General features: G+C 31.9%; 1 protein-coding gene across 2 annotated transcripts in view; it reads right to left on the reverse strand.

Moving 5' to 3' along the window:
• LOC145277615 (uncharacterized) overlaps window positions 1-17405 on the reverse strand; it is a 578013-nt gene that overhangs the window by 262990 nt on the left and 297618 nt on the right. The window lies entirely within an intron of this gene.

Consider the following 17405-nt stretch of genomic DNA (forward strand, 5'->3'; position numbering starts at 1 on the left):
GCACATCTGCTGTAGATCTAGCAAAACGGAAACCATATTGTATGTCACTAAGAAGGTTATTTTTGCTGAGGTGGTTGACTACTTCTATAGTTAACACAGATTCAAGTAACTTACTTATGATGCAGAGAAGACTTACTGATCTGCACTGAGAGGGAGATGACCGACAACCTGTATTCTAACATATAGAGTTTTTCCAGGGTGATGAGAAACGATTCCTCCTAAGACAACGCTTAAACAACTTTGTTACTGTGGATGCTAGTTCTGGTTGAAGCTTTTTCAGCACTATAAATGGAAATGCCGTCGGGGCCAGTTACTTTACTGAAATCAAGGTTTTTGATAAGCTTGTCAACATCACGCATAGATATTTGTATATCGCATAGTGTGTTTTCTGATACAGGATTAAATACGGAGGGTTGGCGGCCTAAGTCGGATAGGGTATAATTTGCTGCAAATTGTCTAATTATTGAGTCCATTTGAAGAAACCACTAAAGATGTAAGTCACAGAACTTTAACACATATCGATGATAATATGTAATATAATACATACAATTTTAGCTTCAATCTTTTTAATTAATTCTCTATTAGATTTTTTCGGGTTTCTTAGGGAATGATCGTCTTTAGTTAGCTGTTACCTGTGATTATATTTATGCAGATGTTCTACACGATTTATACTTGCTTAATATGTGCGTAAAAAGCTTATAGTACAAAATAAACACTTTCTATGTATATTTATATATGCGTATATAACTATTTGTTTAATACAAATTTACCTACCGACCTCCATTATCAATGTTTGGTCTAGAAACATGAAACTTAATATATAGGATATTCGAACCTACGCGAAACTTTATATTTGGGATTACGACAGGGAAAGTCCGTGTATAAGTGTGATAAGTAAAAAAATAGAATTTGCCAGGTGATGGTCGAACGACAGCATTATGAGTATGCATGTGCAACATAATAGTTAATGGTTCATATTTTGATCTTAAGCCTTGCAGCAAACATGTCTTCATAGCTCAGGCATTAACATAAACGGAAAATTAAATCGTAAGCTAAACGTTTTAGCTTCGATTCTTGATGGTGGCGCGTGAGTATATTTTTAAAATATTTTCATCATTCTTACATATTGGGTTCAATATAATATAATAAAAAATTTTTAAAAATCTGCTTTTACAGGAATATCATATTTAACTGTATTTTAAGACTGGACAATGTCGTGTGGGCTGTTAGTGTACAAATAGACTCATAACGGTTTGGAATAATAGACAACGAATTTTAATACAAAATCCGCGTATCGGGCGTCATAAAAAAGCGAACAATACAACAGGTACAAAAACCATTTTCATGAGAAATGCTGACAGAAAAATGTAATATATTTCTCATAGACGATTTCACGAACCATGGTGCATTACATATACTATTTATGACAGTATGTATTTATTTGTAAATGATAACCCTATATGCCTCTATCTATATTTTTGTATAAACAAACGTTTTCTGTGTGCGTAAGTTCGTTCCCCATATTCTACGCAACAGCTAGAACGATTTTCATTAAATTTCCCACACATATGCATGTATTAGAACATTTTCTAAGATAGGTTTTGGATGGAAATGTCTTCGATATATATAAATAATCGAAAAAATTCGATGCCTTAAAAATAGGTGATGTTTAACATAGTTATACAGCCTAATATTACAAGTGGAGTTGAGAAGTTTTATTACAACACAAGCAGAACGACCCGGCGTCTAAATACAAAAGTAGGCTATTTGATATAACAGGGGCGCATTCAAAATATATTTTTCATGTTTAGAGCAGAAATTGAACCATGGCATTTGATTTATTTCATTTTCAACTTAATTCAATCCATCATTACTGTATAAGTAGAAAGGCGAGCAATATAAAATATACGGTATATTATTTTATATGACAGCGGCTTTACTCAAATAAATGTTTATGTTTAGAGTAGAATTTAACCATGATTTAACGATATTTTCTGCATTTAAAACTTTTATTCAAGCAATCATATATAAAATAAATTGTATTCAAGCAATTATATATAAAAGTAAATTTTATTCAAGCAATTATATATAAACGTAAATTTTATTCACGCAATTATATATAAAAGTAAATTGTATTCACGCAATTATATATAAAAGTAAATTGTATTCACGCAATTATATATAAAAGTAAATTGTATTCAAGCAATTATATATAATTTATAAGTAATTTATAAAAGTACGTTCGCTAGAGTGCAATTTAGACTACAATGTAGAAGAAGTAACTGCAAATAGGCATGTGCAGTGAATATGATTTGGGAGGGCGTCGTTGAAGATTAGAAAGAGTAAGTCCCAAAGTAGATTCTTACATGTGTTATTGCTGTGAGTCTTATATTTCTACTCACGAGCGACTGGTGGTATTTTGGAATCCAGCCCAAATTCCCCAATAGCACAAGTAAACAAATGATGAACTGCCTGATGTTATTTTGTTGTGGAATATTTCGATAACAGAAAAGTCTGTTAGAATATAAAACGTTTAAAGCAATAATATATTTACAAAATATTTTATATAATAAAACAATGGAATTTTGTAAAACTAGTTAATATTTATACGATAAAAAAATTCGAATTTTGTTTAACAAAACAATAAGATTACACTGGTTGTTGATGTACCATAACTAAAATAGTAACAATGATCATATATTCATGAAGCACAGAAACTATCTGACGGGGATTCATTGGAGATACTGGTATTGTAAGCTCGGTTGGGATTTTGTCTCTGCGGTAAGTGTAGCATAGACTGGACCAACTAGATTGGACCAACAAAAGGCGCTTGGAAACATCATGGGCCGTCACAAATATCTCATGTGGATAATAGTTTGGTATTATAGTTTGTCTTCCGGGAGAAACACATCTGTTACGCGACTTAAAAAACCGACGGGCAAGAGTGCCTGTGAGGAAAATGAATGCAGAAATAAATTACTTGCGAAATCAAACAAGATTAGGGTTTAAAAGAACAAGTAAGTCAGTTGTCTCTTACGCCAATAACTGAAATATTGACCCGTTTGTCAACAGTATGTATATGTGTAAACAGCTACGCACGAATACAGAAAACTAACAAACTATATACAATACGGAAAAGAGAATATTATACATTATTATTATGTATATTATTATAGATGTGCCGACTAAGTTTCCAGACCTTTTTCATATGAACACTTATATTGATAGCACATACATGTAACTCTATTTCCCACCTGAGTAATCTCCTTGTTGTGCCGTTTCAACGGCTTATGAAATGCCCTAAGAAAGTCCAAGTGTGCGAGCGTGTCAATAACCCTCGTCATAGCCACTCATCTCATCAATTGTCTCACAACGACAGACTCTCGAGTTTTGACTGAGCTCAGGCAAAAACCAAAAGTCAAATCTATAAGGGTCTGGACTATAGAGAGGATGAGTCACTATTTTGTTACCATCTTGGGCAAATAGTCTGCAACAAGTATGGAGTTGGTGATTGGGGCAATGTCTTGCTGGTTTAGAAAAGTGCTGGTCTCTTCCTACGAACTCATTTCTTGTGTGGCACTATATCTTAGTGCCATGGTTGTTAACACACTCTTTAGCATGACAGGGGTGTGATTTGACCATAAGCGTAGAGATACACAGAAATGCAACCCCAGAATTCTCGGGAAAGCGAAATACCATACTTGAACGCCCTTTAAACCTTAGCATAAAGTTATTTGTTGACTGTCTCTCCAGTAGGAACCCAGTGCATGCAGACCATGCTCCTGCTAAAAAAAGAAGCAATCACTCACAGTTTTTGGGTGGATTTACTCTGTCTAACCTTCTTGGGTCTGGAGAAAAGCAGCATTATTTTAATAGAGTTCTGCCTCTTAGTTTCTGCATTATGTCAGTAGACACAGCTTTCATCGTAGGTCACCAGACCATCAATAACTGCGGGATCTGAATTGATTAGATACACCATCACCCTAATGTCATGTCAACGTCTTTCTTCTCTGAATATACTTGGGATAAATTTCGCTCAAATGTTCTGCATCTTCAGTTCCTCACGTATAAGTTGTACATTCTAATATTGACATCAAACTGTGCACTTATTGTCTCTGTAGACACACTATGGTCCTTATACATGCACTTCTTTATTTGGGCAATTATTCTGGTGTTTTGACTTCCTTGCAACTCCACATCTCTCACTATCGCTCACAGATTTACTGCCTTCTTTGAATCTCTTGAGTCACTCAAAATCTGATGCTCCATTCATGCAAGATAGTTCTATAGCAGTTTGATGAATTCCATACATTTCCCTGGTATTTTTCCAAGTTTAAAACATAATTTTATTGCATATCGTTCTTCTAATTTGTCCTCATGTGCAGAGTACGTTTTTTGAAATTCACCAACTGTGGCAATCAAGCTTAAGTAGGGTGTATTATAATGCCTGCTCTAGCTATTAATTTGAACCTGAAATGATAATAAAACGGGCAGTTATCTCACAAGACGTATAGCAATAACATACTGAATTTTCAAAAGTCTACGACAATTTTGAATGCATATACAAAAAGTATAGAAACGTATTCAAGGCACCACCTACATACATTTAAAGATACACTAGACGATACAACCATCGTTATATACATACACGTTTATACCATATATCTTTGTGGTCATACATGCATCAAAGGACCCGTTTACATAAACGCATCTACAAAGATTGATGTACAGCATCACAAACACACGTATTTATACTTGTATATATATACACACTTGCTGTGTAGACACATCAACCATAGAAGAACGTACATATGTATCCGCAATGCTATGCTACACGAGAATTTAACGAACATTTTAAAACCACGATAATGTTTTGTCTTTTAATTTTAGTGTCTTTGTTTGCTGATGGCCAGGCGTATGTATTAAGAAAATTGCTTTCAAATAAAACTAACACCTAAGGCCAGGTGCACCATCAAATAACAGTGTTATAATTATATAATAATGTTTTCGGGTAAGTCAATTAAACGGAAGTCAATAAACACGCCTTCTGATTAAATTTTGTTTTTATTTCATTTTTAGTTTTGTTTAATTGAATTGTAACGACATATTTAGCGACAATCGCTTGTCTTTAAGCACAGTACTAGTTCGGGTTTTCATATTAACATAGGTGTACTTGGTAAGTGGCTTAACTTGTTTACATTACCTTAATTTAGTTTGCGTTCGTATCCCAAAACCATAAGCAACAACTAATTTAGTAGTTCAATATTTACGCCCTGAATTTATCAAGTAATAATATTTTGCGTGTAGCAGTTTTAAATTGGTTATGTTAGAACATAAATTAATAATTACCTATCATTGGCGTTTGCTTTTTAGGAAGATTATTAATGTATCACAATAGTTCATGTGCTTAACACAATATTATTAACCAATTATATAGCTGTGGTCAATGTGCATTCACTATTTCAACTGTGCTTCTTTAATAAATAAATAAATGAATATCTGGAATGATTTAATTTCTTTGAAGGTTTAGAAACGAACATGTATCATTGTGTATTTCGACTAATGAATAATCGTCTATCTAGTAATTTATTTTTCCGACTGCAGTAAAATATGTCAACGGTTTGAAAGTGAAAACTCAAGAGCCAGCGCGAAAGAGTATGTGCACTCTGGCCAATTAGTAATACCATAACCTTCCTCAAAGAGAGCAATAAATGCTGGGGGAACACGTCCTAGAATTGCACCCAATCAGAGCAGAGTCCAACATGCGATGTTCCACGGAAAAAAAAACTCTTTATCCATAGAAGTTTATTTTGAAATTTGCAAGGAGAGAAAAAGAAAAGCATCCTTTCATACTGTTGGCTAGACCGGTGTTTTCTTTGGGTATTTTAAAAAGAGTATAGGCGATTGGGACTCATCCAAATAGTTACTATAAACATAACAATAGTGTTGATTAGGAGAGAATAACGACTTTCCAAATATCCTCTGTATATATGTATATTCTAGATGCATAAGAAGCAGTTGTTATTCAATTTATCTTTGACTTATTAATACTTTTTATTATGTTAACCACACGAGAATATCCTGTTTCCTGTTACACTATTTATTAGATATTAGGGATATGATTCACGATGATATAAGAAGCATCGCAATAAACAACCACACGAGTATATAACAAACGTAAATTTATAGAAACTAGGGAGTCACCCTATCAAACGCATCAAAATAAGAAATTACAATCATGCAGGGCATTTCTGAAAATAGTGAAATAAAAACGATTTGGTATTTACACTTGTATTATTTTGGTTTACCTTGTATCGATCTTTTTCGAGTTATTTCATTCATGGTCACTTTTATATCTTTGAATACTTGACCATAATGCGTGCTTAGGTTGTTTTATATCGGAAAATTGTTGTTTTTGTACTTTGGATTTTGCAGAATAGTATTGAGTTGTACAAGAGGAAAACAAAATAAAATACATCGTTATTTGGTGCATTGCTTTGTTATCACATCAATGCTCTTTTACCTGTAAACTGTGTCTTGTATAATTCTTATGCAGTAAATTGACTACTCAAAGTATTTCAAATAATACAATTTTTTATCAAATTTGTGACCGTATATTGAAAGCAAAGTTGCCCTTTACTGGTACTAAAATGCTGTGGTCGATTCAGGATTAGAAGGAACTGCCAAGGAAAACTTCTCTCGGTAAAACCATTCAACCATCGGAGGAACTTTCTACCAAACATTTATAAAACCGTACATTATTTAGTGACAACACCATATCCACTAATCTTTGATCTGAAAATAGAAATAGACATAGGATATATTTACGCCTATTAAAAACATGAAACGTATGCTTATCTGTCCTAATCGATCACATTTCATACTGCCTGTTCGCTGGCATGTAAGAGCACCGATATGGCTTATGGAGATGTGTGATGAATCATTTTTGTAATATCTTTTTTTGTAGAGACAAAATTGGAAATCAGATCCCGAATGTTCGATTCATATCTTCACATGCTGATAATACCCAAAAAACATGGCTGCATATTTCTTATGAATGACTTATTACGTGTTATCTCTAGGAAACAGGAAACCAAGTTACTCAAAACGCGAGAAAAATTAGATGAGGTCTGTCAGTACTTCGGCAAAGATAAAATTGGAACCAGTTGCGCATACTTTTTGCCTTTCTTCTTGTTCTGTGCTCATAAATATATATGTTTTTATTATAAATGTATCATATATGCATTTTTATCATAAATATATCACATAAAATATAACATGAAACAAGTAAGCGGTCGTTTACAGTGTTATTGAGAAAGTTATTGACAATTTCTCTTTACACCATCATCATCAACATAATCCTTATTACTATCATACTAATCATCATCATACTCAACAACAAAAACAACAATATCAACAACTAAAGTCTAGATAATCATATGCTAACCCATACATTGTGCGTACAATATCAGCCTCTTATATAACGACATTCGCAGTATATGTCATTTAATCCCGGGAGCTGAATAATTATGCCATCGTTGAGGTCCTTGCAAACATTATGCCTGCAAAATCACGTATCTTTAAAGCAGATAACACTCAAATGTTGATAAACATGAAATATGAATTCAAGAATAAACAAGTATTAAAAATCAACTTAAATTTTTACAATAAATATTTTTTAATTAAAACAAACGGCAATATTTTAAAGAAAAACGAACAACAATAGATTGTTTTGAAATATACACGAACAGCAATATTTCTTGGAAAAGCAACCAATTGTAATGCAATTGTCAGTGTGTATCAAGGAATGATCACTGAATATAATGAACGCATTATAAATATTTATATTTTACTCTAAATCTACGTTTTATGTAAACAAAAACAGCTTTACTAAAGTGTTTGTTGAAATACTAAAAAAGAACGCTTGAATTTAACTTTGCGTTTTTCATGAAAAAAAGCATCGTACATTTTAACAATTTAAAAATATTTTTTCATTACAAAAAAGACCCTGAGGTATGTGTTCATATTATCCTTATAATTCGACGAAAAATTAATTTTTCACGAGCTAACGATATCATCATCGGATTAGGTATTGTTTATTCCACATTTAAAAAACATAAAGACATGGAAAATAATTCAGGCTATTAATAAGATAATATTTTCTTTGCGCATAAACATTTTTCACTGTAATTTCTTTACACGTAAATGTACCCACCCTTTTTAGAGATAAAATTTGGACTGGTATTTTAAAAACACAAATTTAGACCTAAATATAAATACTAATTACGATAAGCCTTTTTTTAAAAGCTTAGGAGTCGTTTTATTTATTTATTTTATTTTTAGTTATTTTTCTAGTACTTATCGTTACAATCTGTCTGTTTACTTTAATCGATCGACACATATTCTTTTTTCGAATCGAATAAAAGTTTTAGATTATGTTTAAGCGCAAAAAACTAATCTGGATTAGTAGAGGGATGATGTATCTTGCTTTCGGTACCATCCACCAGTTATATATTGGAATTATTTACTTTATTTCGTTTGTTGGCTTCTCTACTAAATCCATGAAAAGGGTTTTCGGTAGACTTTATCTACTTACGGTTTTCGGTAGATTTTATCTAGTTCCGGTTGTTTTGGGAGCAAGTGAATATGTCCACAGGATTAAAGTCAATTACGTCAGAATTTTAGTGCTTAGGCTATCGAAATATTATTAAAGGTCGTGTTTATAGACCCATTCATTTTAATGAGTTCGTCACATTACCAGACATACCATTAAAATATATGATTATTATATCTATATATCTATAAAAGTGAAATTGTCTGTCTGTGTGTGTGTCTGTGTGTATACATTTCCCTACGCAATAACTCTGTACATTTTCAGTTTACAGACTCGAAATTTGATATACAGGTTACTTAGATTTGTGAAAATCGATGTGATCGGTTTTCGACCGGGAATTTGGCTGTTAAGGGGTCAACGTTCAACGAGTTGGCCTTTGAGAACTTTACTTTTGATCTGAGCCGAAAACAAAAAAATTTAAGGGCTCATAATAGGAGTCAAAGTTTAAAAAATTGACCGCTTTTTTTGCTCAACATACACTTCCAAATACCCGAGCAACGCCGGGCACCCATGCTAGTATGATTATATTGTTAAAGTAAAGTTCTGAATATTTAAATATTCAAATTTTTCCTATTTTTTCCAAAAGAGTAAAATCCTATTTTTTTCCTAGTGTAGCAATTCTAAACAAATAAATAGGGTTAACAGAAATTTATTCCTTTTATAGATTAAGATTATATTTTTTAATGACGTGTAATATTACGGATCAAGAAAAATAGTCTACTTTATCTTAATGTACTCTAAATACATGTATCGACTCAATTCACATATTAGATTTTCGCCAAATCCTGCTTTAAATGTAAGATAGTAATGGAAAAATGATAAATAACAACGACTTGCTATAACGAAGCTTAGACCTTTCTGAGGATAATACTGTAATTGTATTAACAAAATCAAGTCACTTAAATAGTTGTGCCATGCTGAATCAAACGAATTTATTTTTATACAGGTAGGTTAACACGTGGGGTTTTTATGAGACCCGGCCAATACTACTAGCTTGTAGTAGTAGTAGTAGTAGTAGTAGTAGTAGTAGTAGTAGTACTGTTATTATTGGTAGTAGTAGTAGTAGTTAGAGCAATAGTAGTAGAAAGAGTATTAGTAGTATTACTACAGTTCATTATTAACAAAAATCGTAGAAAACATGTAATATGTATTACTCATTTAAAGATATGAAAATTTGTTCCATCATCAAACAATTATATTGGTTTTACAAAAGAATATTTATGATAATTTTTATGCTTTTGAAGACATTTATGGACAACTGAAAATACATATTGTAGAATGTCAAACAGAACATTTTTATTTTAGCCTGAATGTTATAGCTCAATCGGTATCACCTATATTTGTGAAGTCCTCAACGAACGAAATTAGTGGAAATTGTAGGTAAGAAGCCGACGGGAAGAGGGGCAAATACAATGACTTAATTGTCGTCTCAAATGTAGTAGAAACTTATGCTGCATGCCCTAATATAATATAATATGATATGATATAATATAATATAATATATATGTATATATATATAAGCCAAAATTTGTATGTTTGTTTGTATGGGTTTGTATTACTCGCAATAACTTTCCATAGATGCGACGGATCCTAACCAGATCTGTATCGCTTGGAACCTCGATGTCTTGGCAATGGAAAAATTGGCCAAAACATGCATTACTTCATCCTCAACTGGGCAGTTTTGTACAAGCAGTTTTGTGCAAGAACTCTTTCGCCGACATTTTTGCAATGTCATCATACGCCTTGCAATGACTAGCTTTTATTAAACGGCAGCTAACTGCTATGTCATAGTGGCCGTGGAGGTTAAGCGGTTTGCCTTTTTTCACCTTGTTTTCCTCCTTCACGTTACAGGTTCGAGCCTACCTGCCTACCTACTTTTTTCTTATTTCGAGGCTTACGTAATAGATTTTTTTTTAAAAACAACAATTTAATTTTACACCTCTTCCTCTCAGGCAGCGTCTATTTTTCTGGTTGCATTTACTACTTATTACACTACCTCCCCACACACGGGCAACGCCGGGTACCCCCGCTAGTATACATATATTTTTTTTTATCTGCGACATGTATATTAGTACCCTATATTTTGTATTCAAAATAATTTCAAGAACTTGTTAATATACTAAGTCATAAATATAAAAGCGGCTATATAAAGGTAAACTAGTTTTCACATTTCTTTTGAAAATGAGTGTTAATTAATTGTTTATTTATTTGATGATTGGTTTCATTTTAGTGTTACGCTGGTTTTACTCATGAATATTTTGTATATTCCGCATCATTAGATAGATTTGATAAATATTTTTGTATAAAAATATACATTAATACATGCATTATAGAGTTGACCGCTATTAAATAATCTAATAAAATATTAAGAGATATTAGGAATAATAAATTAATGAAATATTCAGTAAAACAGTTTTATTTTAATGGATATCGATACAAATACAATTTATTAATACGTGAATTTACATCTACATTAGAATTCAAACTTGGCGTAACAAATTGGAAAATAATTGCAGTTTCATTCCAAGTTTCGGATGTTGCATTCATGATTATGTTCTTTATTTTCTTTTAAAGAGTGTTTTCCTTTTCTCCTGATCGCTTAAAAGCAGAATAAATTAAATTATTTACGTAATAATTATAAGATTGATTCTACATTACGAAACAGGTGTTTCCAAACTTTGTGCGTGTAAACGTACATAAAGAAACACACCTGTCAACGTTTTTAAATTTGTAATATGTTCTTTTGCACTTGTACATGTTATTTAATTACATCAAGCTTCATAAATTAAAAGACTGCTATCAATAAAAGGGGAAATATAATTGAATAAATATATTTCCTTATATATATATATATATATATATATATATATATATATATATATATACATATATGTAGTTATATATATAGATAGATATCTACTTACGCACACACACATATATATGTATATATATATATATATATATATATATATATATATATATAGTCATCCACATACGGAACTGTTTCGCTGTACCACAGGTTATCAGTGCGGCTAGACAGGTCACTACCTCAAGCTAGGATCGAATCCCGACAGCCCGTCCGGCAGCCAAGGCTTCGAACTATTATGCTAATCGGCAATTGCTGTGCAGGTAGTGAATTAACGATGTTTTGACATTGTCCGAATACCTAAAATCGACTTGTTTTTACAAAGAGTATCGCTTATTACGCTAAAAGCATATCGTGTATAACTTCCAAATATGCAAACTCAAAATAAGAAGCATTATAATCATTCACATACAATACTATTTCGCTGTATCACTGCTCATAAGTGCGGCTATCTGAAGCCAGGATGGAAACCCGTCTGCTTGTCAATGACAAGGTTTCGAACTACTACGCTAATCGGTAATTGCTGTGCAGATGGTGAATTAATGATGTTTTTCCATCGTCCGAATACCTAAGCTCGATTTGTTTACACAAAGAGCATATATAAATACTAGCATAGTTGCCCGGGTATTTGTAGGTGTATGCTCAGTTTCTTTTCCATATGTCTTGCAGAAGGATGGAAAGCGAAATTCTGGCTTGTGTAGTTCTACACACGTCAGTGTCCTCCAATCGGATCAGCTGACCCTGACTTCCGGTCAACGTGTCTCAATATAATTTACGCATCTCCCTCTCTCTCTCTCTCTCTCTCTCTCTCTCTCTCTCTCTCTCTCGTAATTCTATAACATTCCTTCCCTCATTATTTATCAAAATGTATGGCGAAGACATGCATTTTTTTTACTAACCACTTTTTCTAAGGGAATCCTAAGCTCACCCCACTGGCAAATAAATTGTCGTCCATTATCCAGTATATTTAATTCAAATAAATAACATCCACAAATAATAACATGTGGCGCGAATGCGTGCGCCCTCGAAGGTCAACAACTCTATGTGACCCCATAGCTCCCATCTCGTATCTCAGGATCATGCAGAGATCACGATATCTCTCGTCATGCTATAATGCATTTCCATAAGGACATGACTCCTACCAGATAAAATAGTTTTCTTATAACATTACGAGAGCATTTTCCTATGTCTCCCGCCGAATTACGCATCCGGAGTAAAATCCCACGAAAAAACAACACAAAAAAATCTACAACTATTTCGAAAATTAGAATAAATATCGAATGAACCTTAAGAACTAGTGTACCCCTTATTCTAACCAGTAGTGTGTTTTTAATGTCTTACACTGCTTAAATCTTATTTATTTCTCTTTTTCCCAATTTGTTGTTGTTGTTATTATTATTATTATTATTATTATTAATTAATTAATTAATTAATTAATTAATTAACAACATGTTCTTACTCTTAAATTATTCATTATTTCAATAAACACCACTAGGCATCGATTCACTCCTCCTCAATTCTGCGAAAAAAATACATGTCCAAGAACAAGAAAAACCCTGCACAATTCTGATTTGAGAACACATCAATTACATAAAAATAAAAAAAATATTATAAGCATTAAGAAAGTCTCATTTTACCAAGAATAAAATTTCAAATAACAAAACACAGATTCGTGGCAACCCAAAATTGTCCACGTGAACAAATTCTGAGGTCAGTTACATGACCTTTACCACCTTCAGAATATAAAAAAACAAAAAACAAACCACAGTCGTTTACAAAAAATACATAGACATTTACAATTAAAATACATAGTCGTTTCCCAAAAAAAAAAACAAGAAAAAAACGACTCACTTATAAACTTCCAGGCAATCCTTCAAAAAACAAAAATTCAACACAAAATAACAAATCGACGGAAACTAAAATTGTCCATGCACCCAACACTGGGGTTTTCTAAAAAAGAAAAAAATATCACCTTTTACTTATCCGAGTGACAAAAATAAGTTTCGCTCTGTTACAAAACGGTTTTTTTTTTTCGGGTCGGAAACCGCAACTGCCATCAAGGCGTATAGCTTAGCGAAAATATCGGGATTGCCACACATGGATTTTTCCATGTTGATCCTATTCAAAATCACGGAATCCAATCACCCAAAGACAGCACTTGTGTTTGTTTTTCTTAATCTAAAAAACATTTTACCATTTTATAAAACAGTTTACATCGATTTACATAACAATGAATAACATTTTTCCCACAAGAAAAAAAAATCCTACGAAGAAAACCGTACAATTAGAGAAAAAATCACATTAGCAAAATCTGCCCTTTGTTTCGTCACAACAAAAAGTACACATTGTTTTTCCTAAAAGTACACGGAGATTTTACAGTTTAAAAATGCGACATTTAATGTGTGCGTAATTGTTAACATTGTAACTCATAACACACATATTTGAATGACGTGTTTCTATTTTAATCGACAGGCCTATTACCACACTGTAACTAAAGTTCATATTTCTTTTCTATTTCTTTTTTTTTCTTTCTTTATGTTGTACAAATTGTCTGTATATTCAAAATCAACAATTTATTTTCAGTATGTCGATCGATATATCTGTTTTTTTCCAATTTCTTCTATTTATTTTTTCTACACAAACCGTTTGTTTTATTTCTTTCTTTCTATTTTACACATTGGCTGTATTAATATTTTTTCTTTCTTTCCTCTCTGTTTTCAATTTTCATTTAAAAATCAAGAATTCGTTATCTGTATGTCGATCAAGCTATCTGTTTATTTATTTATTTTTTCTTAATTAAGCATATAAATCTATCTCTGAATAATTTTAATGTATCAATTTTTCTTCTTTTTTTTCGTTGTGTCTATATTTTCTTTTCACCGTGGTTTATTAAATGGACCCTACGTTGCTGTTTTTTTCTTTTGTTTTCTTTATCTTTTTATCTTTTATGTCTAGAGTACAATATTTTTTTCGTTGTGTCTATATAATATTTTTTATGGTAACTACCAGGCTCGATTTTTTTCACACTCTTGTATGAGTTCCCTGGTTCACGAACGCCAAAGTGCCCAATTGAAGGTTAATATATAATTTTTTTAGCCATTTTTTTAATATTTATCTTTTGAAGGGTCGAACTTCAAAACGATACTGATCCCGGTACAATCTGTCACCTCTATCGATATTTTTAGGCAGGCATGCAAACATACATACATATATACATACATTTATATATTGGTAACTAAGAATTTTCGACCAAAACCGATTAAAAAATTGCCCTATCTCTGAATAGCCTTTATGTCAAATTATACACACACACACAGACACACAGACAGAGACGTTCATTTTTATGTATATACTGGAATTTCGGCCCGGCGTTTCCCGGGAGTTTGGAGGTGTATGTTGAGCAAAAAAAAAGTCAATTTTTTAAAAGATTTGACCCCTATTATGACTCCGTAACATTTATTGTTTTGGGCTCAAATCAAGTTATTAAGTTTGATCCATGTACAAAAAAAACTATATCTAAAATTTCAAGTGTTTAGACCCAAAATTGTCGGAGGAATTTTGTAGAGTTCTCAAAAGTAAAATCGTATAACTTTGACCCCTTACCAGACAAATTTCTGGCCAAAAGCGGATTACAGATATTTTCCCAACTCTCAGTAACCTCTATATCAAATTACGAGTCTGTAAACTGAAAATTGATAAAGTTATTGCGAAGAAACATGTACACAAACACACACACACAGACCCGTGCACTTTTATAGATTAAACAAAAATATGTACGTATGCATAAATATATATGGAAACAATTTTGTGTTTATCGTGAACTCTTTAGGCAAATATTATGCAAGTATAAATCATGTAGACTATCTGCATGAATATAATTACACGTAATAGTTAACTAAAGTTGATCATCCCATAAGAAAACCTAAAACCTAATAGGACATTAATTATAATGAATATGCGGATTAGCTAGATCTTTTGCTAGTGAATGCAATTCCACAACGCATATATCAGAAAATTGTATTTTCTTTTTGAATAAATAGAAAAGAGGGTTTTAATATGAATATCGATACACACAAAAGAAAATCGAATTCAAAGGAGTATAGATAGACTAGCAGTTCCGCCCGGCTTTGCTCGGGAATATGTACTGTTCATAATGGTATGTGCATATGTATATATTAAAAAGTGTGAATATGTAAAGTAATGCCTTTTATATAATAGTCTTTTTTAACTACCATAGAGAAAAGACAGACAAACATATAACCTTTATCTATATATATATATATATATATATATATATATATATATATATATATATATGTATACATATATATATATATATGTATATATATATATATATATATATAGATAGATAGATAGATAGATAGATTAGATGCAATATATAGTAATGATTTAAAAAGAATATAAAAAAAAGACTCATGCGCCCCCACTGAGAATCGAAACCAAAACGTTCAGCCTACGATGGATTTTGCCTTTGCCGTCAATGACTGGACTATTAAAACATGTATACTGCAAGGCTAAAAATTAAAACATGAATCAATAGCTATTACGTTATGCATTCGGAATGCCGGCGTTGGAATTTAACCTGGCAATTTTTTTTTTTTATTTTCACACTTTTGCACCGATTTTTCCGGGCTAAAACCCAAATATAAATCTTTGTATGGATTAAAATACCTTATATATTAAGTATCATGTCTGTAGACCAAAGACTCTAGGAGGAGTTTGGTAGGTCATATTGGTTAAACAAAATATATACGTATACATAAATATATATGGAAACAGTTTTCTGTTTACTATAAACTTTTTACGCAAATATTATGCAAGTATAAATCATGTAGGATATCGGCATGAATATAATGACACATAATAATTAACTTAATAATTATCTCATTAGAAATCCCACGCAACTAATAGGGAATTAATTAAAATGAATGTTTAAAAGAATATGCAAATTAGCTAGATCTTTTGCTACTGAATGCAATCCCACAACCCATATATAAGAAAATTATGTTTTCCTTTTAAATAAATAGAAATGAGTGGTTTTAATATGAAAATCAATATACACCAAATAAATTCATAGGAGTATAGATTATACAATTGAATTTCCTGCCGTTGCCTGCGAAGTATTTCATAGAGTAAACAGTATATAGAAACAGGGAAGTCTTCAATGTCCTGCATAGAATTAGAATGTTTAACAGGGCGTTTACTGGGAAATAGAAGTATTTATTATTTTCTATGATGTGTGTATCGAACAAAGTACATTATGTTGCATGAAAATCCAAACCAGAATGATACCTTACCATATATTTTTAGTAGTATAAATATGTCAATGCAAAGTTCAAAATATCCCGAATAGAGAACGTATGCCGCATTGCCCGAAAAAAATAACATATGGGTGTTGATGTAATGTACGGAAATTACATGAAATACAGTCTAAAAACCTAAATAAGCTAGTACTTATGTTTTTTTTCTTTACTTGTTATTGAGTTTTTAATTCATATTTAAATTTTTTTCGTATATTTTGCAATCACATTCTTAATTATTTTCATTCATTTTTTAAATACTTTTACTCGGTCTCTTCATTCCTTTTCAAGCACCCCGTCGAGGTAATCTCCTCCTGTTGAAATGCACTTTTTCTACCATTTCGACAACTTCTGGATGGCCTCACGGAAGTTTCCTTTTGTAAGCGTCTCAATGAACGTCCTACAGCATCTTTCATCTCCTCAGTTGTCACATACCGACAGCCTCGGCATGTTTTCCCTGATATTAGGGATTTATTTTACACAGGAATCATTCTTATCAAGGTCTGGGTGTCACTCGAGGATAAGGGTTAATAGGTATACATTAGTCAATGTGATTATCGTAGTAAACATTAGTGGGAATTGTGTAAATTGGATTACTTAGGGT

This window comes from Euprymna scolopes, chromosome 6 (assembly GCF_053919585.1).
Source record: "Euprymna scolopes isolate OS-2025 chromosome 6, ASM5391958v1, whole genome shotgun sequence".
In the NCBI taxonomy this organism is placed as follows: Eukaryota; Metazoa; Mollusca; class Cephalopoda; order Sepiida; family Sepiolidae; genus Euprymna; species Euprymna scolopes.